This window comes from Lonchura striata, chromosome 4 (genome assembly GCF_050655825.1).
Source record: "Lonchura striata isolate lonStrDom1 chromosome 4, ASM5065582v1, whole genome shotgun sequence".
NCBI lineage: Eukaryota > Metazoa > Chordata > Aves > Passeriformes > Estrildidae > Lonchura > Lonchura striata.
The window spans coordinates 29574737-29602615 of NC_140706.1; the positions used below are offsets into that span (position 1 = coordinate 29574737).

Sequence of the window (27879 nt, forward strand, 5' to 3'; positions counted from 1 at the left end):
GCTGAAGAAGAAGGAGGCACAAACTCTTCAATCAAAGACAGAGCTGCCAAGTTCCAGGTATCTCAAACAAATATGACACAGCTTTTAGGAAAAGGCAGTGCTTGACAACACTAGAATGAAAAGAAGCTGCATTGTACTTGTACCCATCCCGTAGCACTTTCTGCTGCTCTCAGACAAATGTTGCCTATGATGTCTCCCGAAACATAGAAAGTGTTATCTGCTAGGACAGACAGGGTGGCTGGCTGTACCTTCGTTTCCACCACTGTCCGGAGTTTCCTTACAAAATCCCACCACACGCTTCTGAAAGGTGCGTCGGAAATCAGATCCAGCAGCGGCAAAGGGCGTTTGGGAAGCGGCCGGCCCGGGAGCAGCCTCTCCTCCTGCCCCGGCGCAAAGCCAGGGCAGGCACTCTCCCAGCCGCAAGCTCACCCCTGTGAAGCTGCAGGGAAAATTGTTTCTGAGGGCGTAGCATTCATGACACCCCGCCAGGGCTATTGACGTGCGGATCATCAAACCACTCGGGGCAAAGCAAGGTTAGAAAAGCCCGCGGTTGCTGGGAATGAGGAGTGGGAGGGCGTCGCGGGTGGGACTCCAGTGTCGCTCCCGCGGAGGTGCAGGGGGTCTGCGAGGGCGGGGGCAGCGGGGTATCGGCACAAGCTCCGGGACCGCGGTGCCGGGGCTGGCCGGCCTCCCGTCCCCGGGCCACGCTGCGGGGAGCGCGGTCTGACCCTTTTAGGGAATTCTCCCATCCGCGCTGCGCCCCCGCGAGCGGACTGCCCCGGCCACTGAAGGGAGGAGAAGAAGGGAGGGCGGGCAGGGGGTCGGCAGGGTGGGGTTTGCCCGCACGTGTGGGAAGGCCGGGCATGGGGGCTCCCCGAGGGGAGGAGCGCCCCGGCTTTGGCTGCCGGCAGAGCCCCGCCGCTGCCAGCGCAGCTCCGCGCAGCCCGCCGCCGCCGCAGGAGCCGGTCCGCGCCGCGTAAGTGGCGCCCCTCTGCCACTTCCCTTCCTCGGAGCGGGTGGGCGAGGGGTTGGGGAAACACCGCGGCTCGGACCTGGTGGGGAGGGATCCTAGATCCCAGGTCCAGCCAGGCTTGTGCGGCCGGAGGGGGGCTGGTCCCCGCCTCGCTCCAAGGAGTTATTCCTGGCGCCGGGCGGCTTGCCGGGGACAGAGGCACGGGGCCTCTGCCCTGCCTTTTAAAGCCCGCCGCCGAAAGGGCTCTGGCGTTCCCCCGCCGGCCCTGGAGGCCGTCGCTCCGGCGCTGCGCTGCTGCGGAGCGCGGGCTGGATGCGGCACGAGTGGGGTCGGGCACGAGGGGAAAGGCTCCGGAGCGCTCCTGGGCGGCTCGTGTGCTGGTCCTGGGGTGGCATTTGCTGCTACTGTAAAGGACTGGAGGCGACGATGGGTACCGCCCCTCCTCGGGTTCCTGACAAGCTCGCTCAAGGCACTGGCTTCGCCTGGAGGTGTGGTCCGTGCAGGTGTTACTGACCCAAAGCAGACAGGCACAGTACAACCCCAGCTCTTCAGTGCGTTTTGGGAAGCTGGGCAAGTCTCACTTCAGTGGAGAGCCTGAAGTAGGTGTAGGTCCCTAACTGTGGTAAAACAAGTTTAGGGAATGTAAGATTGTTCCTTTCTGCCAACTTTGCACGTTTAAATCAAGAAATCTGTTTGAAGTATATATGACCCTACATATAATGCTACTGACAGCTGGAGAAAATGAGTCCATTAAAATAAGTTTTAAAATTAAGGTATCAGAAGCTGCAGAACATAATCCTTCCACTTTAAAATATTTGGTATCAGTTGAGATTTGTGATACTGTTTGGATGGTAGAGCATTATCAATCTGATGCAGAGTCTGGGTGAACTCCATTAATTTGGCTGAATTACATGAGTTTTGGGGGGTGGGGGGGGGCGGATCTCACACCACTTCAGTTCTGACAGCACATGTAGTTTCTGCTGATTTTTATGCTAGTGCTTAACACATCATTCCAGCAGCTTACCTTGAAAGGAACAGAAGTTTCCTAAAGTTTGGCCTAAGGTGTCAAAGGACTTTCTTCAAGCCTACACTCTGCTTGAAGTATATTAATACCCAGCATTATTTTACAAGCTTTCAAACTTTTTTCTTTATATTCTTCCTGTTAAAATAAAAACAAATGTATTGTGAGACATTTGGATGTTTCAGAGATGGGGGAGGTAAGACAAGGGATCATGGCACATAGAAGTTGTATATATTGAAACAAGCTGATGGTAGTTTGTTTATGCTAGAAAGACAAAATACATTCTATAAAAGTTGCTGTAGACACTGAGCAGACTCAGTACACAGTGGGTCTTGGAACACTGTGAAAAATGTTTTGAGTTCTGGTTTGTGTTACCTAATGGCATTAAAACATTGACAGTAAAAATAGGCATAATGCCTATACAAAAGCTGAGTTTATTTTCATTGACATCTATGATGTACTACGTGCCCAGACAGAAGTAGACATGGTGCCTCCTGCCCTGCTCCTGTAAGCAGATCTCCATGGCTGCAATTGATTTCATTTTACTCTGTCCCTGTCCGCACAAGTCTTCTAAACCCCAGTCCACTGGGTTCTGATACAAATTGACACAGAAATAAAACAGCCCCATAAAGACCTAAGTGGCCATATTGGTATCTTATGAAAAGTGCAGTGATGCTTTGCATGAATGGCACGCATTTTTAGTCTTGTGCCACGTGTTGTGATAAAGATTATTCATGCATGGAGTAATCTTCTGTCTAAGTGATGTCACTAAAATGCAACTTTGATTATTCAGATGTGGAAGAAACCTGGCACTTTGTGAAGTTTTAATACAACGAAGTTTTGATCCTGAAGCTCAATGTGTTGGCTACTGTGTGCATGCATAAATGGTCTGACCAAGGTTCCTGATCTCAGTAAAAGTGTACTCGATAAGATGAATGGCAAGGTATCTGTTTAAGCTTTGTACACAAAGATTAAATCAAAATGAGTTTCAATTTTCTTTGTAATCATAGAATGACAGGAGGTCCGGAGTTGGGAGGAACTCACAAGGATCATTGAAGTCCAATACCTGGCCCTGCACAGGACAGCCCCAAAAATCACGCCATGTGCCTGAGAGCATTGTGTTAATAAATTAATATACTTAGCACATTTTAGTTAAGGTGTAGCCAAAGATGTAGAAAGCTAGCAATGCCATTTTAGTGCATATTTGTGACTTTGAAGTAGAACTTCATGGATTCATATTAGCTTTTTCCATACTAAGATATCAAAAATTATTTTATATGTTGCTGAAATTATTAAAAAGCGTACAGTATAGTAAAAAGTACTTGGAGCCATGTTTCTGTGTCTGTAAATTTTCATGTGTCTGAAAGTGTCCATCTTCCTGATACCTTTGCCATTTAGCACATGGCCCTTGATCCTTCAGTATCGTGATACAGTTCTGATTCTCAGGCTTCTCAATTCTTCATCCTTTTTATTCATTCTCCAGTTGGGGAGAACTTCATCTCACCGGTTTAGTAGCTGAGAAATTTAGTATTGGTAAGTCAGCTGTCAGGGCTCTTGGAAGCAAACAGTTGAGCTTTCAGAAAAGGACAGATGTGTCCTTTCTGCTGGGAAAAGCATTTGTATAAGTGATCTGCCACTGCAACTCCAGTGAGAGTTATAAAGGTTAGTAGTAAAAATGGCTTCTGGGACTCCTAAGCTTAGTCATAGCTGAAAATCATCCAAGATCATAGTATTATCTTGCCTGATCTCAAAATTCTTATTTATCCAAGTGGACATACTCCAAGGAAAAGATCATTTAGAAAGGCACTGAATCTTGTCTTCACGAGTTCCTGCATCAGATTGCATGTGTGTGGAATGAGAGATTTCTGAATGGATGTATGACACTGATGGGAAATGTGACTGACCACAGGATGATTTCAGAACATCTTGTTCTACACACAACTGGAGAAAAAATTACCTCATATAAAACATTCTGGTTGCAAGATGATTGTTAAGGTCTCTTAATGACAATATATGATCTACAGCAGGTACATATCCCTCATTCTCACTTGACTATGAACTGAACCCCTGTAGAAGTGAGCCTGGGCAGGTTGTGACAGTCTAAAAAATTGATAGTTTAATGGCTGGTGTTGAGTCTGTGTTTATTGAGAGTGGAAAGGTGCTACTGGGATAGCATACATAGACAACTGTCATGTATATCTTTCCTTTACTGTGGTGGTAAAAATTCTGTCCTAGACTACATGGACTCCAAGTATATGTGTGATGCTTGTGAATATATGTAAGCAGCCCTCCAATATCTGTTATGAAGAATTAATCAACAAAGTGGAGTAGAACATTTGATGGTTCAACTTAATAACAGAGGTCCTCACAAATAAAATGTATCTCCATTCACATGTTGTAAAGTTAATAGAATCTCTAAGACAAATGGAGCCTCTCAAAATTTTGCCCAGACAGCAATGAACTTTTGAATGGTATGGAATAGTAATGCCAGAGCTCTGATGACAACTATCTGCTCTAGTTTGGGTTATGGCTTCTAGAAACATTATCTAAAGCTAATTTACATAAAAATCCAGGCCATAGGATGAATTCCACAACACTTACTTTGGAAGAGTATAGTCTCTCATTAGTGTCTGAATGGTAGCATGTGTCTGACAAATAATAGTAAACCAGCCACACAGGGAAAAAATGGGGGAAGCAATCATACATAAACCATCATGTTATCATCAGGATTGTTCACTGGCTCTGGCTTTTCCCTTCCACTTTTGCAGTTACCTTTTCCTACCACACCCAGTAGTTAATGAAGGTGACCCAAAAGACCTCCATGCAGTTGCTGGAGAGAGGTGGGTTTTGGTGCTCTCTGTTCCCTGTGACAGCTCGTTGGAAATGCAGTGGAGTGCACACAACATCTGCTGTTTCTGATAAATAATCAAAACAGGCAGAGTCGATGTTGGTGATTCGGTGTTATGCTGCAGTTCCCTCTATCACTAATAGCAGGGTAGTTTTGCCTCTTTGTGATGATAACATCAGTTTTCAGAGTTTTCTTGCATCGTTCTACTAAATAACCTCATTTCTGAAAATTATGCTGTCAGATGTACTACAAGAAGGGGATGATTGCATTAATTCAATTAACTAGATACTAGAATTTTTGTGAATTTATCTGTTGTAGCAAGGTAACAAAATGTAGAAAGGTGTCAACTGGCAAAATGCAAATAAACTTTTGCAGGGAACTAGCTTAACTAGTGAACATTTGCCAGTTGGGATTGGACTGAAGGAAAAGACAAACTGTACCAAGTGAGTTTGCCAGATTTTTCTTCCATCGTCTGTATTTAATATACAAATTTACTCCACCTGTGCTTTTTGCTTTCCAGAATATATTTCTTAGAGAAACGTATGGAATAAATTTATTATTGCTTTAAGGAACATTATGCTTTAGGTGACCTTTTTAGGGGAGGGAGTTGGATACAGTGCAATATAATCTTAATTTCCTTTACTGTAGTAACAGTGAATGATGTGGATAAGCTGTTCTATAGCTCTGTGAATTCATGTGGCTAATCTCTGCTCCTTGCCCATTTTGAGGTTAGCTATTCTTTGCCTGGAGTTGTATTGCAAGCTGCTTGACAGCATGGGAAAGCGATTCTGCATATTTTATTTTGTTTGTGCAGTACCATGCACATCATGGTTATGGAATAAATAATAATTGAAACAGAATTTGGAAAGGATTATTATTGCCCTTTTTTCAGTTTCCTTAGACTGAGAAACATCTCCATATTATTTAAGGAAATGGAAACATTTGGATATTGCACAGATATCTGTTTAGTCCTGCGAGGGCCTAAATTAATTCCTCTGAATACACTGTTTATTAATTATTTGGTCTGATATTGATTTTATTTTGCCCTCAAATATTTTTGCATTATCATGCAGTTGAGAGAAAACGATAGGATGTGACTTGCCAGGAAGTACTTTCAGCACTGTGAATTAGATGAAAGTCTTGTGGATATATAGTATTAGCATGCATGTGTGATTCTTTTCAAAGGTACAGTGCTTCAGTGTGCTTTTTGGAGCCATTAGTTTAGATGAGTAGGCAGGATTTTTGATCCTTGTAATGACAGTCTAACTTTAAAGTAGTGGTAAGTCTTTGAGTACAATCACTTTCAGAATTTAGTTGCTCTGTTCTTGCTGCAAGGATTTGAAGGTAGAGAGAACCTTTTAGGGTAGTACTGAAGAAGTATAATGAAACATCAGGTTTGTTATGTGCAATAATATGAACATAGTAATTTACGTGTTCTGTGGTTGTTGTTTTACCTCAGTAATATGTTTTTAGAAAATCTTGGTGCCTTATCTCTATACACTGTTTGCTAACCTGTGCCTACCCTCTTTCTTTACAAAGATTCAAGGAGGGGCCCTGGGCACTTTTTGATAAAGAGGGGCTGTTCTACAGGCATAACAAGGTCTCATCCTGAGTGAAGAGGGAAGTCCCAAGCTGGAGGCATCCTTTAGGCCTGTTTGTAGAAGGTGACTTTTACATCTATGAATTTGGCTTTTTTAAAAAATAAATATTTTTCAAGTAGGCATGAGTATGCACTAGGTAAATTGCTATGCTGGCAAACTAGTAAGAGAAAAATTGCACTTACCTCAAACCAGATCAGTAAAAAGATTCAATATTAAAAATTCAAATATTTGAATTACCAAGAAGTACATGGGGCTTGGTTAGAAATACGATGAAATTTGCAATTATAGTGTTCACTGTCAGATTGTTTATTAAAACACCATCTATGGGAAGACTTCCTATTGAATATAATAGACCTGCTTGGAGGTTTTCATTGTTTTAAGGTAGTTTGTGTACCTGTCCTTGCCATCTTTGACCAGTATCTTATAATTTCTATTTGTTTTATTCAGTGACCCGAACCCAAATTGGCCAGAATAGTTACTATTAAAAATATTAAAATATCTCCCAAGGAAGCCTCAAACATGAGTTTTTGTTCCTTATATTCTCAGAGTGCTGTTTTTGCTGTTTCTCGGATTCTTTTTTCAGTGCAGTAAAGACTCCTATACTTCATGTTTACATCAGTTTGTACAGAATAACTTAATGGTTTTCTGCTCAGGGAAATACATGGTTTGTGCCACACAGCATCTAGGAAAATAATGAGAGACTATTGGAGGTGGAGCAGTGGCAAACTGGTGTTATGCCAGTTATGTGAGAAAAAAAGAATACTATGAGGTTCCCTCTGGTAGTTTGTAGCTGAAGATGAGATGCTGCATAGAGAAGCAATGATGATTCACATGGTGTGTGCTCCTCAGAATTTGAGCAGGTTTCTTCAAGACCTGTGGTAGATCCAGATCACTCAAGAGCTCTAGGTTTTCAGTCATATTCTGCATAAATTCTTGTGCTGCATAGAACGTATGTTATGAACCATATCAGGTCTTTGGAAAATTGCAGGAAAATTAAATGTATTATAAGTAGAACATTCAGTGCTGGCTTGCTTACAGAACACTAGGAAGAAGATCTTACTTCATGGTCTTTGGTTTTACTCTTGCTGACCTGACAATAAAATAAATAGGTTACAACAATCCCACAATGGACACCAAAATTATTTAACTGCATACTTTTGACACCAAAAGTATTTAAATACATACTTCTGCAGGAATGACATGTTCATAAGTATGTTTTATATGGAAAGTGTTCTGACTTCACAATTGATGTGTTCTCTCTTTCTTTCTTTCTTAAGTATATTTTATTATCTAAAAATAATACAGAGTTAAAAATTGCTTGCCTAATTAGCAACAATAACTATTTTATTTTGCTGAAGTGCATGACAGTCCCACCAGAACTTGAGTTCATGGATGCTCTAGGCCAAGACCATCAGGCAGACTAATCAGTGATCTTCCACTGCTCTCCCCAAACACACATACTCCCACAAATCATACATTCTGATTTTACAGCTTATTTTTATTGTATGTTTGCCAATTACAATATGATATTAATACATTACTTTCCTACTAGCCTTACTTTTTGTTCATTTCTCCACATTTTCTTGGTTTTTCCTGCTCTCTTTTGAATGCCCAGCCTCTGAAACTGTATAATCTTTTTCTGGGGATTATGTCAACCAGCTATTGTTGAAACACCTTTAGATTTTTGAGGCAATTACTATATGTTTTCAGGAATTAAAAAGTAGATGTTTGTGTGTCATTTGGAGAAATCCCATTTGTCCCATGAAAATGCAACTTTCGTCATCATAGTAGAGCCTGGTGTTGAAAAATACAATGTGCTAGCAATTTATCATTTGCTATGAGGTGTTCTGGTAGAATGAATGTCTTAGAGCAATGAGGGATTAATTGTGTGGATTTTGCATGGTAGAGAGAGAAGAGAGGGAAAAATCAGCCCTGTAATGTGCTTTCTCTAAGTGAAGGAAATCTATTCTAATTGTCTCAATATTTATTCCTTAGTGGAACAGTGCTTCTGAGTGTCTGGTCCAGAATGTTTTGCAGTCTCCCATGCAATGTCCAGCTCTTAGAAACAATTTATTAGACTGTTTTAATTTATTTTTATGCATGTGTTTTATTTTGAAGTAATTAGTTTCAACATCAGACTTAATAACCCTGTTTTGCATTTCTCATTGTCCCAGTTACAAACATCTATAAACCTTCATTCAATTTTACAGTACTCTACAAAGTCTTCTATGGTGTTTAATTGCCTATATACTCCACTTCATTAGTTGTCTAAGCAAATAATTTTGGAGTTGTATTAAATAAGAGGGTTTTTTTTCCTATTTGACAGCTTTTCTGTCCTGTATGGTAACAGATGGGTTGCACTTAGTTCAATGAAGCAGATGCAAAATGAGCAGAATTTGCAGTTAAATACTGTTTATGTTGCATTTTTATTCACACACAATAAAGTCAGCTTACTGATTATGTAAAGTGAATGTTTACACTCTTTCATTGAAATTAATTAAAATGTATCCACCATTCTCTGTGAAACAAGTAGTTTTCCGGGCCTGGTTGGGCTCATGGGTACAATTTGTACATTTCTTACTGAAGCAGTGTCAGCATAAGAAACTCTTATGTTGTGCTCCAGGTTGTTATCTCTTGTTCAAGCTCCTGTAACCCTCCCTCTGTGCTTGCACAGCTGCTTGTGGTTCTGTGCAGTGAACTGGATTAAGAAACATTAATTTTTTTTTTTTCTTGGGATGCTTTTGATTGAGGATCAGTTCCCTATTCCAGTTGGAATGGCCACACACATGGCTGTGCAGCCACAGCTAAGGAACAGACACAGAGGAGAGAACAAAGTGAGTAATGTGAACTGCTTCAGTTGTACCACCATTGGAAGAAACTATTTAACATGTTCCACACAGCTGTAAAGCATAATGTAATTTCTCTTACGCCCTCTGATTTTTGTTTTCATTTCCTTTTAGACCATCTTTGTCACTGAAGAAAGCATTAGTTGAAAAACTTTGACCATGACAGTGGTATCACTCAAACTTTAGAAGTAAGTTTTGGCATTTAGAATCATTCTTTTCCTGCAACAAAGGAAGTCTTGTAGAACTCAGTTCCATAGTTTTGTTCCTTTGGACTGGAATTAAAGAAACTAATAACTTTTCAAACAAGAAGATGTCACTTATCAAGTGCATTTTTAGTGATAATCTTCTAGACTGGCTTGGTGAATGACTTGTATGTGAAATGTTCTGAGTGAAGAATTTTGGATAGTTTTTACTTTTAATCTAACTGTAGCTCCTGTATTGCATATTTGACGTGTTTCTGATCTCTGTCTGAAAATATAGAGAATATTTTCATAGGAACCAGTGAAATTACCAAAATGGCAAACGATCTTTCCTCTTCCCTCCCCATCCCAAACACTATCTCAACTCTCATTTGCATTTATTATTAGACTATTATAAGCTATCAGAATTACTTTAAAAAATTATTCAAAATTTTTTTCTTGTGCTCTTTCATGAAAACAGGCATATTTGTCCAAACGCTTATGTAATGACTGGTACAAATTACTCCTGTAATTTGGTGAGTTTGATACGTGTCTTCCTTTAATCTTCATAAAGAACATTGAAATACAGTATTTTAGCCTGGCTGAAACCTAGCTAATAGAAGTGTGGGTTTCAGTGTTCCATATGCTTTCTAAGGATTTGATAACAGGCATTGCTGATAGTGCATAGACAGTGAGTTGTCTTAATTGCAGCTGTTTGCAAATAGCAGAAAGCCAGAAGAAGAGTTCCCTTGAGTGGTGGCTGGAAAGAAACCTGGAACTGTAAATGAAGAAGCTCTCCTGGTACTTTGATTCCTTCTATGTTCAGGGAAACAGGACTCTGGAAACACAGAGCAGGGCATCTGACATATGTGACTTTGAATTTCATCACCTTGCTGGAGGAGACTACAAACTCTGGAAAACATCATCTGAGTTGAAAGGGAAAGTCAGAATAGTTGGAGACACACTTCCAAGTATCGTCTTTGATAGTAAACACCCCCTTGAAAACACATCCAAAGGCTGAAGGAAGACCTGAAATGGTGGTATAAAGCAACTTTATTCACAATGCTGCTTCTGTCATGTTATCCTGGACAGCTAGCATGGCTGCTGGCTTGAGTGTGGAATACTTTTGCATTTCTCTTAGCAAACTTAGAAAGCAGTGCTTCAGGAACCACAACAAATAAGTCTCCCCAAAACTAATCTGGGAAATAAATCTGTGAATTGGATAGGCTGTGGAAGTTGTTTCCCTCTATATGAAACTTAGACAGGGAACTTGCATAAAGCTGAATATTTTACCGTAGATTTCTGCTCTGGAGGCCTAAGAAGGGAAAAATTGGATTGCCTCATCAGAAATACTGCAGTCCTTGACATTAATATTTTTTGTGATTGATACCGTTCTGCTGAAATGTATTTGGCTTGGTTCAGTATTGCTGATAAATTGGGTAGATCACTGGGCAGAAGGGAAAGATAAGGTTCTGACAATAGATTCTGAAGTAGGAGACATCACAAGAAATATGTTTTTTTGCCTGAAGAGGTGAAACTTGGTATTGTAGTGGCCTTTAAGAAATGGAGAAGTGGGATATGCTTCAAACCAAGAAGAGAGAAACAACAGAGTTAAAATCCCACTCCCAAAGTTGCAAAATGTGAAACAGTACTGTTCAAACTGATGCTTCAGAATATGGTCCCACAGCAGGCTGCACCATGAGGAGTGGTTGTGTGTGTCTTCAGGCTTGTACAGTGTAGCTTGCTTTTGGGTGGTGGGAAGAAGGTACTGCCTGTATGCCTGCCACAGCCTTTTTGTTATACTGAGGCATATACTGTGTACTAAAAAAGCATATACTAAGCCCTGTGAACCAGGTGGAGAGTTACCAATAAGAAATTTATAACTGAAAGGAAGGGGAAGAAATCTGCTTTGTATGGATTTAGATGTATGAGCAGTATACTTCCTACTTGAATTCCAAGTTCATATATTAAGACCATCTCAGCATGTGGTGGGGATGAGATTTCATAATGGTCTTCTCCAGAAACTGTAGAAACAGAAGTCTGAGATAACAAAGTAAATAAACCCCTCCTATACGAATGCAGCCTCTGTAGATTGCTGTCCTTGTCTTTCTTACCTGCTTTTTCCTACAGTTCAGAGTGAAATAAGAGTATGCACACTGAAAATAAGGCATACAGAAAAATAACTTAGGCTGTGTTTTCTTATAAATAAAGCAGAACTAATAATGCCTGTATTATTTCTGTAGTATCCTTAATATGCTTTTTGTATTTCAGATCGAGTAATTTATAGTCAGAGATTCATTTGGCCTTCCCATCAGTGAATGCCACATCAGGGTGCAGGGTGTGGCGTCAGTATTCAATTAATTTCACAGAACTTGGAATGGAATAAGACTTAAAGTAACTTTTGTAACCATTACATTCTAAATATCTCTATTCTCTTAAGATGTACCAGTAATGCTGTGTACCGAACAACTGAATTGTCCAAGTTTACTTAAAATGGAGTTGTCTTTTGCATGTGTTCCTACCAGAGATGGAGTCAGATTTTACACATTGTTTTGAGTAATTCATCATCAATACTGCTGCAGTGTTACATTCTAGACTTTACTCTTGCAATTCAGACTGTTGTGGCCTTTCTTGAGAATAATCTTGTCCTTACTTGGAGTTAAGGTTGCACCAAGAAGAGTTGAAATATTTAAGTCTTGCCTACAGTAGTTAATCCTTCTCCATGTGTACCCTGCAATAGTGCTAGTACAGGAACATGTGCTGCTCTGTAGTAAATTGTATCAGGAAATCAATCTGGTTAAAAATTGATTTAGTACCTGCCAAGTGTTTTTCCATCCCCCAGTTTAATTCACTTTTTGCACCACAGAAATGTTTACATCAGTCCAAGGGAAGAATGCCAGAGCGAGCATCAGGTTAGGGTACACCACTTATTTTGGTGGAAATGCTGGCTTTTAATTTTAAAAATGCTGAGGTTTTAGTTCCAGCTGTGCTATAGCTGCTGATGAAGCAATGGCAGCAGAGAGCTTAACTGTGATTGATAAGCACCTTTGTATTCAGGTGGGTTGCGGACTAGCCTGCGACTGTTGCACCTGAGCGTTCAGTGCTATCTGCGTGCAGTGGCAGTGTCTGCTGCAGCAACTGGTGCAGCTCTGCAGGAATGAAGCTGCAGAGGAAAACTTTGGATGCCACTTATGTTTTGCAATGTGTGGGACAGTTCGGAGGATTTCAGGTTAGTTTTTGTCTGGTCCAACAGGCTGAATTTCCATTACCGTTTGGAGTGTACTTTGTTGCTATTCTGGAATACATCTCCAAATTCCCTTTCATACAAAAGGATGCCTTGGGATTGTTCTATGGAGTGAGCCAAGGCAGGTGAATTGTCTGGATGACAGGGAAAATATCTTTGAAAATATGCATCTGAGCAAAAAATGCCAGTGTAAACATACCAAGGGTAACCTGGCTCTGCCTGTAGATGCTGCAGTCAGACAGTTGCTCTGAGGTATCTCAGTGGAGTTTTTGTTATTGTACTCTCCCATTCTTTCTGATTCCAGTTTAAAACTTGTTTTGGTGACAGTTCAGCAGCTGGTCCCACTTTGATCTCCAAGCTCTGAGACTGATGCATTCATTCACTCTTTGTTGGTAGTAATGGTCAGAAAAAGAGATATTTTCCAGCACATTTTACCATCCATCTCTATCTACCTTGGCAGTATTCTATGCAAATTCAGCTACATATGACAACATGAAATTTAAAACAAATACAAGGCTTTTGATTGGATTGTTCTTGGTTTGCACATGTAGTACCCAAATTTAGTACTCAAAGAAGGGAATTTCTTATTCCAGACTGACTGTGGATCTTCCACTGATGGAAACATGGAATCATAGAATACCAGTTTGGAAGGGTCATCAAGGATTATCTGGTCCAATCTTTCTTAGCAAAAGCACAGTCTAGACAAGATGCACCCCATGAAGCTGAATCTTAAAAACTACCCAATGCTCGGGGAACCATTTCTCTGGGGAAGTTATTCCAATGGCTGAATATTCCTGTGAAAAATTTTTCCTCCTGTGTCTAACTGAAATCTCCCCAGGAACAAATTGTACCCCTTACCCTTGTGACTCCATGTAGAAAGGGAGTATCCACCTTCATGAAAGTTTGCCAAAAAGAGGGAGGTGTAAAGACGTTCTTGAGTGTTTTGCATTTGCTGTGTAAAGGAAAATGTTGAATCTGAATAATCTAAAAAGCACCAATGAAATAAATTTTGATGTATATATGGCAGATGAACTGTACTGACTGTTTCCATTCTTATTCTTGTTTGGTCTTGTTTGACCAGCAGTAGCTACACTGGAGCTTCTTGGTATTTTGACAGTCAAGCATATTCATTGTGCATCTGTAGGAAGACAGATGAACCTGCCAACGGAAGCACACTTCACTGCTTAACTCTACTTTTCTCATGTTATCTTTTTTTTTTTTAAGATTAAGCTCTAAGCCCTTGATTCTTAGCTGAGTATTACTGCAGTATGAATAAATGCAGAGGTATTTTTTATCTTAGCACAATTGAAAAGTTTTTTGTTTCACTAACTGGGGCTCAAAGTATATTTATAGAGAGAATTGTGCCATGTAGCTACAATCTGTAGGAAATTCAAGTTCTTTTATGACAAAGCCCTAATTTTGAAGGGATTTCAGTCTTTTTGGTTTTGCATAAATTAGAATTTTTGGATTGAGCATTAAGTATTTTCTTTTACTTTTTAAATTAAATAAATCCTGAGTCTTTCTTTTCTTCCTGTTCTGGAGTTTAAATATCTTGGCATCAGTGTTTAAAAAAGTTCTAGTTAAACCAGTTTTGGAAAATAGTTTGGCAGGCCACAGTGGAGTAAAGCCAAAGTATGTTAGAAGTAAGTTTTAAAACCTAATTGTAAGCTACAATTATAGGTATAGTGGGGGAGAGTGATGTGCAACTAAAAAAAAAGTATTTGTCTCTTCCCTCACCTCCTTTTTTCTTCTTTCTCCAATTAATCAAGCTGTGCTAAACTGCTGGAAACAGTATTCTAACTTCTCATGGAACCTACATTTCTTCTGCCTGATCCTCAATGAGTGTAGACAGGAAATAACATAGTTAAGTAGTTCTTTGAAAAGTAGCTTATTTTTCATATAATCATATCATATCATATCATATCATATCAGCATATCATATCATCATATCATCATATCATATAATATCATTATATCATATCAATCATATAATATCAATCATATATCATATAATAGCATATCATATATAATATAATATCATATCACATCACCTCAAATCATATCATCATTAGGTAAAATTTCACATGCCTTAAAAATTAAGTTGTGTAGAGTCTATAGCACTGCAGATAACTGACCTTTTTCTTTGCTACATCATTTCTTGCAAAATTGAAGCAAAGGCCATTTCCATTTCCCTTGATACTTTCCAGTGTTGCACAAACACAGCTACTTTCAAATGCTTTAGTTTATCTGCTGTTGACTTTAGAAGTACAATTTGTAATGTGATGGAATGAGTGCAGGATATTACTTGTAAAGTTTGCATAAAATGGATTGTGCATCTTTTTTTCCCACAGTGAAAATGTCTAGACTCTTCAGAACCTTTGTAAAGCTGTTACCCAGACAAATTAGTTCCATGCATTTGAGTCACATCAACCTCAAGAATTATACAAATAAATGGGGTCACCAAATCATTTTACTGTTAGTAATAATACAAAACTCTTTTTAAAATCAGTAAAGCTGACAGAAAATTGCTTATCAGATACAGCCCAACCTTTGGTGGTGTTTTTTTTTTTTTTGGGTTTTTTTTTTTTTTTTGGGTATTTTTAGAAGATTTTCTGTTAATCTAAGTTAAAAATATTTCCCCTAAGAGTGGACATTCTGTTGCATATCTTTTTGGCTGTGTCTGTGCATTGCTAAATTGTATTAAGCATAGATGATAAATGTCATAAGAAATAATTGGTGGCTAACATCTGATGGCCAGCCTAAGAGTAGAAGTTCATGTATTACCCAGTTATATTCTTAGGGAGATGTTAAATTCATTTTGGAGAAGTAGTGATGTCATAACCTTTATAGTCAGTATCTCCTTTTTGATCTTTTATATTGTTCCAAAATTCATACCAATGCCAAAAATTAACTCCTCCTTATCCATAACTAATCACCTGGTTTTGATTGCACTTTTCAAATAGCCTTTGATCCAGCATGTGCTTTCTTTGTGTGCCATATACTCAAACTTACCAGTTTGATAAATTTTGAACAAACAAATCCTCTGAACACAGCTTACATTAATTTAGAATTCATCTCCTTGTTTTTACACAAGCTCTAACGAACGTGCTTTTTTTACATCCAAGCAGGTCAAACTGTGAACATTATTTTGTTTGGTCTTTTGTCTTTTGTGGAAGGAAGGGGAGAAGAGAAGAAATGTGAATAAATTGAGTTAAACTAAGTTTAGGAAGAGCCAGACTCACAGTTTAAACAAATTCCCCAGCTGAATGATATTTTCATGCTCCGTTTATGTGTTGTATTTGAAGAGAATCTGTTAGCAGAACATAACTTTAATGATATGGAATAGCTTTCTGAGAGGGTTTTTTTTTTTCAGAGTTTGTATTATAGAATTAGGAAAAAGTAGAATCAAAGGAAACATGGAATTACTTTTAATTCTGAAGAAGTCATGGCATGTCATCACATCATTTATTCCAGTGTATATTTTATGTTGATAGGCATGAAATTGTAAAGTATCTGCTTTCTCAGATTCATTTGCTACTCTTCTGGATGATTTATGTCTAGGTCATGACAAAATTTCTAATGTCACACACTCATATAACTATCATAAGAGAGCAAAGTTATAAATAAAATTTTTAAAAGAGTTTGTTTTGTTTTTTTTTTCTGAAGGAGTAGCTGTCTTTGATCTGGTTGATCTCTGGGCTCAGTAGCTCTACTGACTTTTTCTTGTTTTCTCATGTTTTAGCCTAATAGCTGTCACTAGTTTCATATGAATAATTGCAGTCCAGTGCAGACTCCACCAATATCTTTCAAGAGTAAATCTATTTTTTCTGCTCTGGACAATTCATCCATTTGCTGTTGGCCTGCCCTGAACACCCTTTCAGAAGTGTGCCTGGCCATCACACAGTTGCCTGCTGTTTGTGGTGGGTTTTGTAATTTCCATCCAAAAAAAACCCACAGTCTTTAAGGCCTCTTTTGGGGATAATTGATCAGTTCTAATGATTTGGAGTTTGTTTTGATTTTTTTTATTCCATTTCTCTTTGCAACTGTTGGGAATTTCAGAGTAAGTGAAATGTGTCTACCTGTACCCTTGTGAAGTTTTAGCTTTCCTGCTCAGGATATTACCTAGCTAATAGTGCACATGTAAAATGAGTTGTCTTGAAAATTTCAGAAGAAATACCCATTTATGGTGCATGGCTAGAAGAACAGCATTTTTCTTTTTCAGACTTGTACTCTCAATTTTCAAAAATTTCTCTCAACATTACATCAGCAAGAGACTGTAAAGTGTTATCTCCAGTTCATCTTTCTGGATAACCAGGGTGAGGTTGGATGGCTGCTTGTGCTACTGGAGAGTTACACACAACGAGGTAGAGCATCTACCATCATGTAGAGGTAAAGTAATTGCAGATGTTTTGAACACAACAGGCAGGCTGCTATGGCAGTTTCCTTAAGTATCTTCAGTGCTGAAGGAAAGCACCAGATTTCATTGATTTTTGTGTTCTTTTTAAAAGTTTTGTGCATGCAGAGTTTGGATATAGAGAGGAACTTTGACTTCAGGGAATAAATCCCTGCCTAAATCAGAAGAAGATGACAATTCCAGGTGAGTCACCTGGATTTTCTTCAAGGCTGATTTTTTACCTCTTGTTCTAGCCAGAAATTCTGCTATGTATATAATCATAGATTTCAAAGACTATATTTGGTTAGCACAAAAAAACATATCCAATATGCACCACTGAAACTTTGCTAGGAAGTACATAGCTGCTTTTAATCCAGAAAATTGCAAGGGGATTTTTGTCCTTCATATCAATTTATCTAGACCTAAAACTCCTGCCTTGGATTTCCAAACTTCCATCCTATTTTGTTACTTCAATTAGAGCTTGTTATTTGTCTTTTAAGTATACCGGATTGATAGCATTTAACAAGGACATTTTTGTCCAAATGGTTTATCACAGACCAAATGAAAGAATCATGCTGTTACTAATGGATGATGCATGGACTAGTAATTGCTTCATTTTTCTTCTTGTTTCCCCCCTCTTTACCAAAAAATTGATAGATAATGTTTTAGGTAGTTAAGTAACAGATGTTGAACTCTAAATGGTTTGTTTGAGAAGGCTACATAATATTTGTGAAACTGGAGGTATTTTGGTGTTCTGAATTATTATTTTTAGAGTTCAGTGGAAAAATGCTGAAGAACAGCAGTGATTTTCCTTCTGTTATCATCGAAGTATTTCTAAATTGTTTTTCTTCTAAACATTAGAATTATGTTAGGGGTTCTTTTGAGCCAAAATAAAAAATTCTTACTATATAACTAGACACAATTTAAAACATTTTCAAGAATATTTTCATAGTGGAGCAATTACTGTATCTTAGTATATTCCTGTCTGATGAATCATGATTGAAGTAGGCAGAAAATAATGAAAATTTGAACCTAGTATGTATGTGAAATGTGGAAAAAGGTCAAAAAAACAGGGAAATAAAGGAAAGTAGCTGCAAGTTATGGGAGTCTAATCACAGGGAACATTTGGTTCTTCTTAAGCGTGTTCAGCTGCTGGAAATTGAGATGCATGAGATATGCATGTGCATTGCTGCCTAAGTTTCTAGGGACAGAAATAAAGAGCAGTAGTTTGACGAATGCATGCCAAAGTGGCATTTTCTGAAGGCAAATAAAACTGTGCATAGGTGAGAAAGGGTCTTAGCCAAGATATTCTTGCTGATGTGTTGATTATCATTGAAACTAGCTAAGATTTTTTTTTTTTAGATTAGGCATGAAGGATTTGACATTTATTATAATAATTTCGTGTAATAAAATTAATTTCTGAGTATCTGTTGCTAATGTAGAACAATTAAAACTTCATGTTTTTATAGTGTTTCCATGAGGAATATGTACTTACTCTTCATGCCAAATTTTTTTGCACTATGAAAACGTGTCATTTACAGGTGGTACTAACCAATGGTCAGGTTCAATAAAAATTAGTAGGCTGGTGAAATATTCCATCTAGTACTAGTAAGAGAAGTAGTGGCATTTTGAAATCAGAAGTAATTTCTATGACATTTTCCATTCAGTATTTTACCTCAAAGGGTTGTATTCTGTCAGAAGCTTAAAATGAGATGTCTGATCTTTCCTGCATCCAATTTCCTAGACCATTGCATTTCAGCTAGTAGCTTGTTCTCTGGGTTTGGCCCTTGAGACAGTGGTTCTGTCCTGGATTCCTATTTCTCTTGGGGCAGGTAAGGAATGGGTTGTGTCCTTTGCTCACACAGGTAGCCAGAACTCAATTTGCTGTTGCTGCTTCCAGAGCTCATGAGAAGAAAGTGAGCAAGCAGAACACCTTTACTCCAAAACTGAGATCCAGCCATAATAAAAGTATCTTTTTGCATAGTAGGAACTAGGAAATAATGTAGTTTGCACTTATGAATACACACAAAGCCACGTACACACAACATATGTGGCAGGATATCTCCTTGGTGACAGCTGCTCTACTTCTTCAAGTGTCTGGACTTCTGAGGGCCTGACTTATGCATTTGGAGTAGTTTTTTTTAAGCAAATATATTCAGCTGTATTAGGATTTAGCATTCTATGGGATTTTCCCCACAACTTATTCACAGGGTGGCTGAGGATGAGGCTAATTTTTGTATTGATTTAGAAAAAGTCATTGATTTAGGAATAAATAAGGGGAGAAATACCTTGTTTCACTTAAATAACTGAAAGATAAGAAAAGAATATATGAAGACATATAATATATGAGACAAGTTGGTAACTAAATGGGCTTGATGTTGTGTATTGCTTATGTTCAGTACATCTTAGGAGAGAATGTGTGAGGAAATGATCTGTGTGATTTCCCCTGACCTTTTCAGTCTGATGTTGGTCATGCCATTCAAGATCATTAGATGTGGCAAGGGAAGAAAGTTACTGAGGGGAGGAGGTGGTATAGAATGTTTATTGAGATGCTTTAAAAACATATACATTTATAGGACCTTCTGTTGCCACAACAAAATAAAATTGGAAAACTGTGTCCCAACAATTTCCTATTTGCTATGTGACACAAATTACCCTGAAAACACATTTGCTAATATTTAACTGCTGCATCGCCAGTTAGTATTGCAAGTACATTACTACAGACAACATTCTTTTGGTTTGTTCCTCTGGGCTATTTGGTAGTCAACAAAGTAACTTCATAGGTAGAGTAAATGCAATTTAATGCTCAAATGACTTTTGATTTTATAAATAGAACTGCCTCCTGGAAAAACTGTGGAACTGCTAAACCGTTTGCTTTTTCAATACCTCCAGATGATTTATGGTGAAGATAAAGTTGCAAGTAAAGAACTATTGTGCTGGCTGGCTGGGAGTACAGAAACACACATGAACACCTGAGTTGGATTTTCTCTCAAATGTTTGTGTTATTCTGTGTGTTATTTATTATTTGCAGAGCACTCATTGCTTTATGAACTAGCACTTGTGCTTCTTCAATGCTCTGCTGAAATGATTCTCCTGTTATTGTTGAATGTGGATTAATTCTAAGAGGTCCGGTTTCTTCAGGCAGACTTGCCAATGTTTTGGTCTTTATATGTTACGTCAAATCTGCATGGATCTGAAAGCACACCTTCATCACAATTATGCAAGTGTCATGCATAGCTGTGATGATTAAAATACAATAGATACTTCTTTCTTAATAGAAGTTCATAGAGGGTTTTTGATGTACCCTCAGAAGATACTGAACAGGGGTTTGCAGACTGCAGTGCTCTGTTATGTTACATCATGGAGCTCTGCAGCCTGTTCAGGCTCTCTGGAAAGCCTGGTTAGGGTCACTTGCTGTACCTATTGCTAGCTGCCCTGGAAATCTGTGAGCAAGATCTCAGTGGGCAACTATTGAGGGCAGTACTAGTTTTTGCTGTGTTTTGAAATCTTGGTCATGTTCTACTTGTGAGATGTTATATGCAGTCAAGCTGTTTATTGACTTGCTTAAAAAATACTGAGAAATTTTAAAGTCTTTCCAAAAAATTACCCAGTTAAAGGTTGTAATGTTATTCAAGCTCTGTTCCTGATGCATTAAAATGTAGTGGTGCTATTTAAAGACAAGAATGAAAAGGCAATGCTCTGGCATTAGTTAGCTCAGTTATAAATCATGTTAGATGTTTGGATTTATATGATCTTGATATGTACAGTATATATTGAGAATGTCTGTCTAGAGTATCCACATTTAATGTCAAAGGGCTCTGTAACAGGGTTGCTCTAGTGACTTTGCAGGGACTTACTGTTTTGGAGATTTCATATTTCAAATAAGTGGTGTTTGATTTTGCAGGGTGCAGAAAGTACACCCCCAGGAATCTGGGGGTGGTTTTAACAGCAGTAACTTCAGACCACAGAATGCTGTTTAATGCTTCTGGGATTAAGCATTGCAGATGCAGCTTATTTATATTGTGTAAACTAACCCTTTCTGTTTATGTTGTTTTGTATTGTTCTGATGTATAAACCTAAAATAAATCATGGCAGTGCACTTAGCAGACTTGTAATGATTGGTGTGTGCAATATGTGGCAGTGGTGCTGGGCACGTCACAGTTCCATTTTCACACAGAATGGAAGTAAACTCTGATTTAATATTTAAAGTCCAGTACAGATCCAGTGAAGAATCCTAATTTAAATACTTAGACATTATTTCATAGTAATATTTGGTTTCAAAGGAGATTTTTCAAAACTTTTATGCAAGAATCTCTTAAATTAATTCTTACTGCCTTTGACTTAAGATAAAAGAAATATGAAATATAAATAATGTGCATCTAATTCTTGGATTTCTATAAGCAAAAGACAGCAAACTTTAGTTTCAAAAAACCCTTGTAATTGGCAGATAATTAAAACATGCTTCATTTTAGATGTTCCATTATGAGAAAGTTGCGACACCTTGATTAGACCTAGTTTTTGGTTGGGTTTTTGTAAACTGTTTGAGATGGCATGTTTTCCATGTGCCTTAAAATCTCATAAAGAAACAAGATGTATACAAGAAATTCCCTTCCTTCCACTGTTCCATGATATTTTTTAAGTTAGGCTATTTCTGGGACCATCTGTGATTTCTTTTAGTCTTTTATTATATATATTAAGCTTTTCTTTCTTCTCCACTCACTCTTGTTCCTTTCTTGGCCCCCACAGATAATAGGGGGAAAGGGCACTTTTTTATATATATGAAATTGAGTTACTTTAAACGATTTTTAGTGACTCAGCACAGAACATTAATTACATTGCTTTTTAAAACAAAAAGACCCACCAGAGCCCATTAGTGCATGGTGCACTGGTCAGATGGGCTGAGAGGGATGGGACTGGACAACCCCAGCAGAGTAGGAACCCCTGGAGCTGGTGCTACCTAAACTATCAAACCAGCCATCTGAGGTTGGGAAAGGAGGAGAGAGAAATTAGGTGAATTATTAGTTCTTTGCTTAATTTCCACTTTTGCACCATTAAATTAGGCTATTTTTTCTGCTTTTCAACTCCCCTGTGGAAGCACCCAGGAGCACACAGGCAAAGCCATTTTAAAAATACAGGTTTTATAGACTTCTAGAAGCCACCTCAGGATTTTATGCACGTGAAAGATTCTAACTATTTCTTCTTTAAAACCAATGTCTAAGTCCCTTCTAGAGAATCACCAGCTTTTGTGCAAATCAGTAAAATTTCATCAGGGAAATTTCTGGGACTTAAATTTGATCCTGCAGTCATTGTGCATCTCTCCTAATATCACTGGAAAAAGTATTCCAGGACTGTATTTGTAAATATATCTCTACTAGTTTTTCAGAGTTTTATTTTTTGGTTCTGTCAGGTTTTTAACAGAACAGAATACAGGGAATTGATCTGATTTGCTTTCTGAGAGGCTTTTGCTTGTGTCTTACACAAGAGGTTGTTACTGAAAACTTGGTAACCATGGGGTGAAAGGTAAAGCTCTGTTACTGATTAAAAAGAGTAATTGGAAAAAGCAACCTTCGCATCATTTTCCAGAAAGGAAAATGATTGTTAAGTAGGAATGGAGTTAATAGAAATTTTCTGGACAAAATTGTTTTTTATAGGGAAAAATTGTTAATTAAAGATAGTAACTGGAAAGATTTCCCTTTCTGATACAGGGAAAAAGATAATTTTTAGCCTTTCCAGTTGAAAAAATTTTAAAACAAAAAAACCCCACCCTCACATATATTCCAGCAATAAAAAATCCAAGTAAGGATTTTAAACTGAGGAAAGAAATTGATTAGCTGGGGTGAACAACAGTAAGCCAATGGAAGTCCTATATTAGAGAATGATTGGGAAATAAACTTTCAGTTGGTTAATTCTGGTAGTGAAGAAAGTGATAACTAGAACAGGGTGACCTTAAAAAGTTATAAATTAAGCACATGCAAAACAACTAAAAAGCTATTATCTCCATACATTATAATAGAATTTTTTATAATTAATAAGCCAGGACCTCATTATTTGGGTAAAAAAGCTTGGTGTCTTTTCTTTTTTGACATTAAATACTACTTTTAAATGTCAGTTGAATCTTCATAGGGTGGGATGATTTCTATAAAATGTACCTAATTACCTACCTAAGTGGCCTTTAGCTGTGCAATCACACATTTGGCTCAAACATGGACTGTTGTCAGAAATGGAATACTTTTTTTTTTTTTAACATTTGCTTCAGTCCAATATGTTGTAAGTTCAAACAGGCTTATAAAAAAAGCAGAATAAGGTGTTACCCAATAGCTTACACCGCAAAAAATCCACCATGCCTTAACATTTTGTTTTCTGTTAGATCTTTCTTCTTGCTCTTATTGAAAGCCTGTTTGTAACTTCCTGCCTCTGAGGGAGAAGTGTTCTCATGCTTCAGCTGGCTGGTGGAAACCTTGGGAAGGAGCCTTCTCCTGCTCCTTTCCAAGCTCCAATGTGGAGCTGCATCTCACACACCTTTGCCAGATGTCCAGGGAGATGGAAAAGAGAATCATTTCAGTTTTGGCAAGACATAGCATCATAGTTTATTTTCAGTTCAAGTCTTAGTTTTAACTGTGATTTTCTTGTTTTTTCTTTGTATATATTACAAACTTTTAAATCTAAATTTCCTATCTATATTTATCCTCTATTCAAGGTCAAAAAAGTTTGTGTGGATTTTTTTTAGAGATAGTATGGCTTTAAATAGTTCCTTTCCTTCTCAAAAAATCTGATTTTAGACTTAGAGGCAGCATGTGAGTCAGCACTACAAAAATTTCCTTTAGACCCCTGGGAATATTTGGAATTCAGCAAACGGCAGCTAGTAGCTGTTCGGGACAAGCTTAATATTAGGTTTAATTACTCATTCCTGGATTAAAAAACTAACTGGAATTTGTGCTAATGTACGCCTTCTTCCTGCTACATGCAGGATTTCAGTTTATTCTTCCGGCCTGGATTAGTCTAGTAGTATAAATTTATTTTTTAAAATTGTATTAAATTTCTTTTAGAGAAGTTCAGGATTTGTAAGTACAAACTAAGTACAAACTGGAAAAAGAATTATTAAAGAAAATTTGAGAGACTTGGTAAATTATAATTTTATTTTAATCTGTACAATATTTTGTAGAAACTAGTTTCAGTAATCTGCTTAAACCATGAGAAGCAACCTAAAATAAATATATTTTTGTTTCAATAAATAGGAAGTCCTTTAAAATGTGTTGAATTATAATTTATTCTCTTCAGAAATGATCCTGTCATAAAATTATAGAGACAGCCTACACTACTGTTAAGTTTGATAAAGATTCTGTCTCTCTTGAATGTTTATGATTTTCTTGTGTAGATTAGCACAAAGATTGCACTGTATTTTTATTCTCAGAACTACAAGTCAGAACCACTAAAATGTAATTACTTTATCTTGAAAAGATTCTTACTGGCTACTTGATGAATCGTCTTATGAATACCAGTACATCTTCTCATAACCCATCAGAGCTGCACAAAGTGTACAATACATGTTGTGTTTCTTTGTCATTGTGCATGACAAAAGGTGAGTTTGTTACAGTTGGTTGCAAAGTGGACAGATTGCCATGGTTCACTAAAGCCCAGGCCTGCAATCACTTTTGTTCATGTTTAACTTTGGTGAGTTATATGGGCAAGCACATGGATATCCATGTGCACAGTTAACATGTCTAGTTATGTAAAACTCATATTTTTGCCCCCTAGCTGTGAGGCTGTGCCTGTTAGACAACTCAGAATCAACAACAGAGAAGCTTTTAAACACTTTGTCATTTGGGCATCTGAGAACTTTGTTTCAGTTTGTGCAAGGTTCAAAATTATTTGTTTGGGTTTTTTTGTAAAATCAAAGTCCCCTGAGATTAATTTCTGTGTAACTGTATAAAAATACGTTCATACTCTAAGGGAAAGTCTTAAAAGGAGCCTTCCATAGGAAAATAAAATAATTTTGTCCTTCAGTTCATTCCCTCTAATATCTTCAACCGCTTCCTGGTAAGAAGAGAATTCCTGATCAACTTTTTAATGCAAAGAATGTGCTACAAAAGTCCTTGGGGTATGTAAATCAGAGAACTCTTGGATGAGGCTCTTTAGATTAATCCAAGTGATATCGTTGCTAAGGAGCAGAGAAGTCTCTGAAGTCAGAACTTAATGATGTTGGTCTAAACACAGACGGATTTGTAACTGGAAAGAAACTGAGAGCCAGAAAGTGGATCTACCACAGCTCTTTCCTGGAGAGAAACGGTGGTATTCACCAGAAACAACAATCTCCTCCAAGAGAGAAGCTGGGTATGCTATAGAGGAAGCTGCCACCAGACAGCACTCTGTCTGCTCAGTCTTGTCCGAAGAGCAGCACATCTGGCATCCCACACTAGACCCAGCCCTTTCTGATCATCTATCTCTCACATGCTGCTTTGTCACACACCCTCAGCCACAAATACGCCTCTCACCTGAATCTACAAAAATAACCTTTGCTGGGTGGCAATATGATCTTCTTGTTGTTTCAAGCATGTGTTACTGAAAACACACTTGAAACTATGTCTGAGTGTCTGTCCATGGGACCTTTGATTCAAACACTGCATAATGGGGATATACTGATTTACCCCACAGTACGCTGGGTTGATGTGGGACAGATGTAAGCCACTTTATTTCTCCCTGTCTCTTGACTGGGAGCCAGGAGGGGTCTTGCTCTGAATGCCTTTAGCAGTGTAGTTTCTGTGTGCTACTGTTCTCATGATTAAGTTTTAGAAAATCAGACAAACCTAAGCAGCCCAGCCCTGTCATGGTAATGATCCATAAGTGTACTGGTGCAACCAGAGATGAATTGTTATCACAGATAGGAGATAAGCAACAAGAAAAGAGGCAATGGGCAGAAAACAATGCACAGGAAGTTCTAGCTAAATATGAAGAAGAAGTTCTTTACTGTGCAGATGACCAGAGCAATGTCAGAGATTGCTCAGAGAGTTTCAGAGTCTTCTTCACTGGAGTAATTCTTGAGTCACTCATGGACTTGTTAGAGAATGCTAGTTTGATAAAAAATGGCTAGATATTGTCACAGGTCAGAGTGATGTTCCTTAGAAATGATTGTCATGCATTTCTGCACAATAAACCTAACCTGTAGCATAACTTCTTGTTTCTATCTTCTGACTGTGTATTAACTGTGAAAGAGATAAAGTTCATCTTTAACAAGGATGAGGTCAACATGAGGAGAAGCATTGGCATTGTCATCAGCAGACCTTCAGCAAAAAAAACCTTTTCTCTTAATGTGTTTTTGCCTGTAAGATGGTAATTGGCTTGGATAATGTGAGCTGGACTCCTGGTCTTGAAACACAGCCCATCCTTGTGAAGTACACTTTCTTGGATGCATTTCTCCTTGAATCTTGGAGAACTGAGGAAAGCTTGTATTCTTCCCTTGTATGTGGCTGCAGGAAATAGGGCTATTCATGAAGCAAAAAGTGCTCTGCTTCTGGAGCACTGGCAGACTTTACACTAAAGGAAAAGTAAAAGCTGAGAGAAAGTTGCAACGGGCTGCCACACAATGTGTTTTTCTACATATTTTCATAGGAAAGACCTTTTAATGATGAGAAGCATAGCACTTTTCTCTGCACGGTTTATGTTATGTTAGCTGAACAAAAATAAAGTGACTGAAACGTGTGTTTAGAAAGAAACAATATGCTGTGAACAATACTGGCTGGAAATACTACTACATGTTTGGAGTGGAGTTGTGTGTCATTGTAATCAAAATAGAGCTGTAAATTATACATTGGGGTTTGGTTTATTCTGGAAGCTAATTTTTAAGAAACTGAGGTTTATTTATTGGTTGTGTCACAGGAATGTTTGGCTTGTTCTAAGTCCAGTCTTCAGCATTTTTCATTTCAAGCCATATAAAGGAGAAGATAATCTATGATACATCTACCCCAGTTCAGCAAAATGGGCTCTAACCCATCTCTGTAAATATGCTGCCTCCTGTGTTGCATCTAGGCACAGCAATACTTTCAAAATTATGTATATTCTTCTACAATTTACTCAGGTTTCAAAACATTGCAAAATATTCTTCAATATGCTTCAAAACCAGTTTATCACAAGGGCAATGGAAAGGTATCAGAGTGGGATTCCCCCATGCACTTCCTTCAGGATGTGTGACTACTTTCCCTGGCATAGGCATTTTAAATGCAGGAAATGGCATTCTAGTTGGGTTTTGTGTCATGAAGACATGAAAAGTGGATAGGATTTATGTGAACGTCAGTGAGATTCCCTCCTTCCCTCCCTGCCTCTTGGTTGGGCAAATAGCAGGCCAGCTCAGCCCTCCAATCACCTGGGCTACCAAGCCTCCACCCCTCAACACTGAGGGCTCCCACACCATCTGCAGCTGGCTTTTAAAGCAAGTCTTTTAATAAAATCACTTAAAGTCATTACTCTTCCATTTATGACAGCAGGAGTTCGGGACTGAGTAAGAGGAGCAGAAACTTGCCCAGCAGAAGTTGCTCTGAATCAGGTTAGTAATGAAGTTTACTGCTGAAAGAAATAACCTGAAAGCAGCCTAGGTTGTCTTTGGAAACACTGCCTTTAACATATGTGCTGTTTGACTAGCAAGAGCTGCGGTATGCAGTTTGTTTACATGACACCATTATTCTGTCTTTGGTAAAAATTCTGTGTTAAAATATAGAAGATGCAGTTATATTTTCCTTCCCAGTCTGACTAGAAGGTGTTTCTACTTTTTGAATTATAAAAC

General features: G+C 38.2%; 1 protein-coding gene across 9 annotated transcripts in view; it reads left to right on the forward strand.

Annotated features, from left to right (window-relative positions):
* Nucleotides 1-392: 392 nt before the first annotated feature.
* Nucleotides 393-27879, forward strand: part of SLC7A2 (solute carrier family 7 member 2) — a 53764-nt gene continuing 26277 nt past the window's right edge. For 3 of the 9 annotated variants that reach the window (XM_085578684.1, XM_021535962.3, XM_085578685.1), the window contains exon 1: nucleotides 21035-27642. The gene's annotated coding sequence lies outside the window, so the exon portion shown is untranslated. Of the gene's footprint in view, nucleotides 534-840; nucleotides 977-21034; nucleotides 27643-27879 lie in introns of those variants that run through there. The other 6 variants (XM_085578686.1, XM_085578688.1, XM_085578689.1 and 3 more) reach the window with 5 other exon arrangements.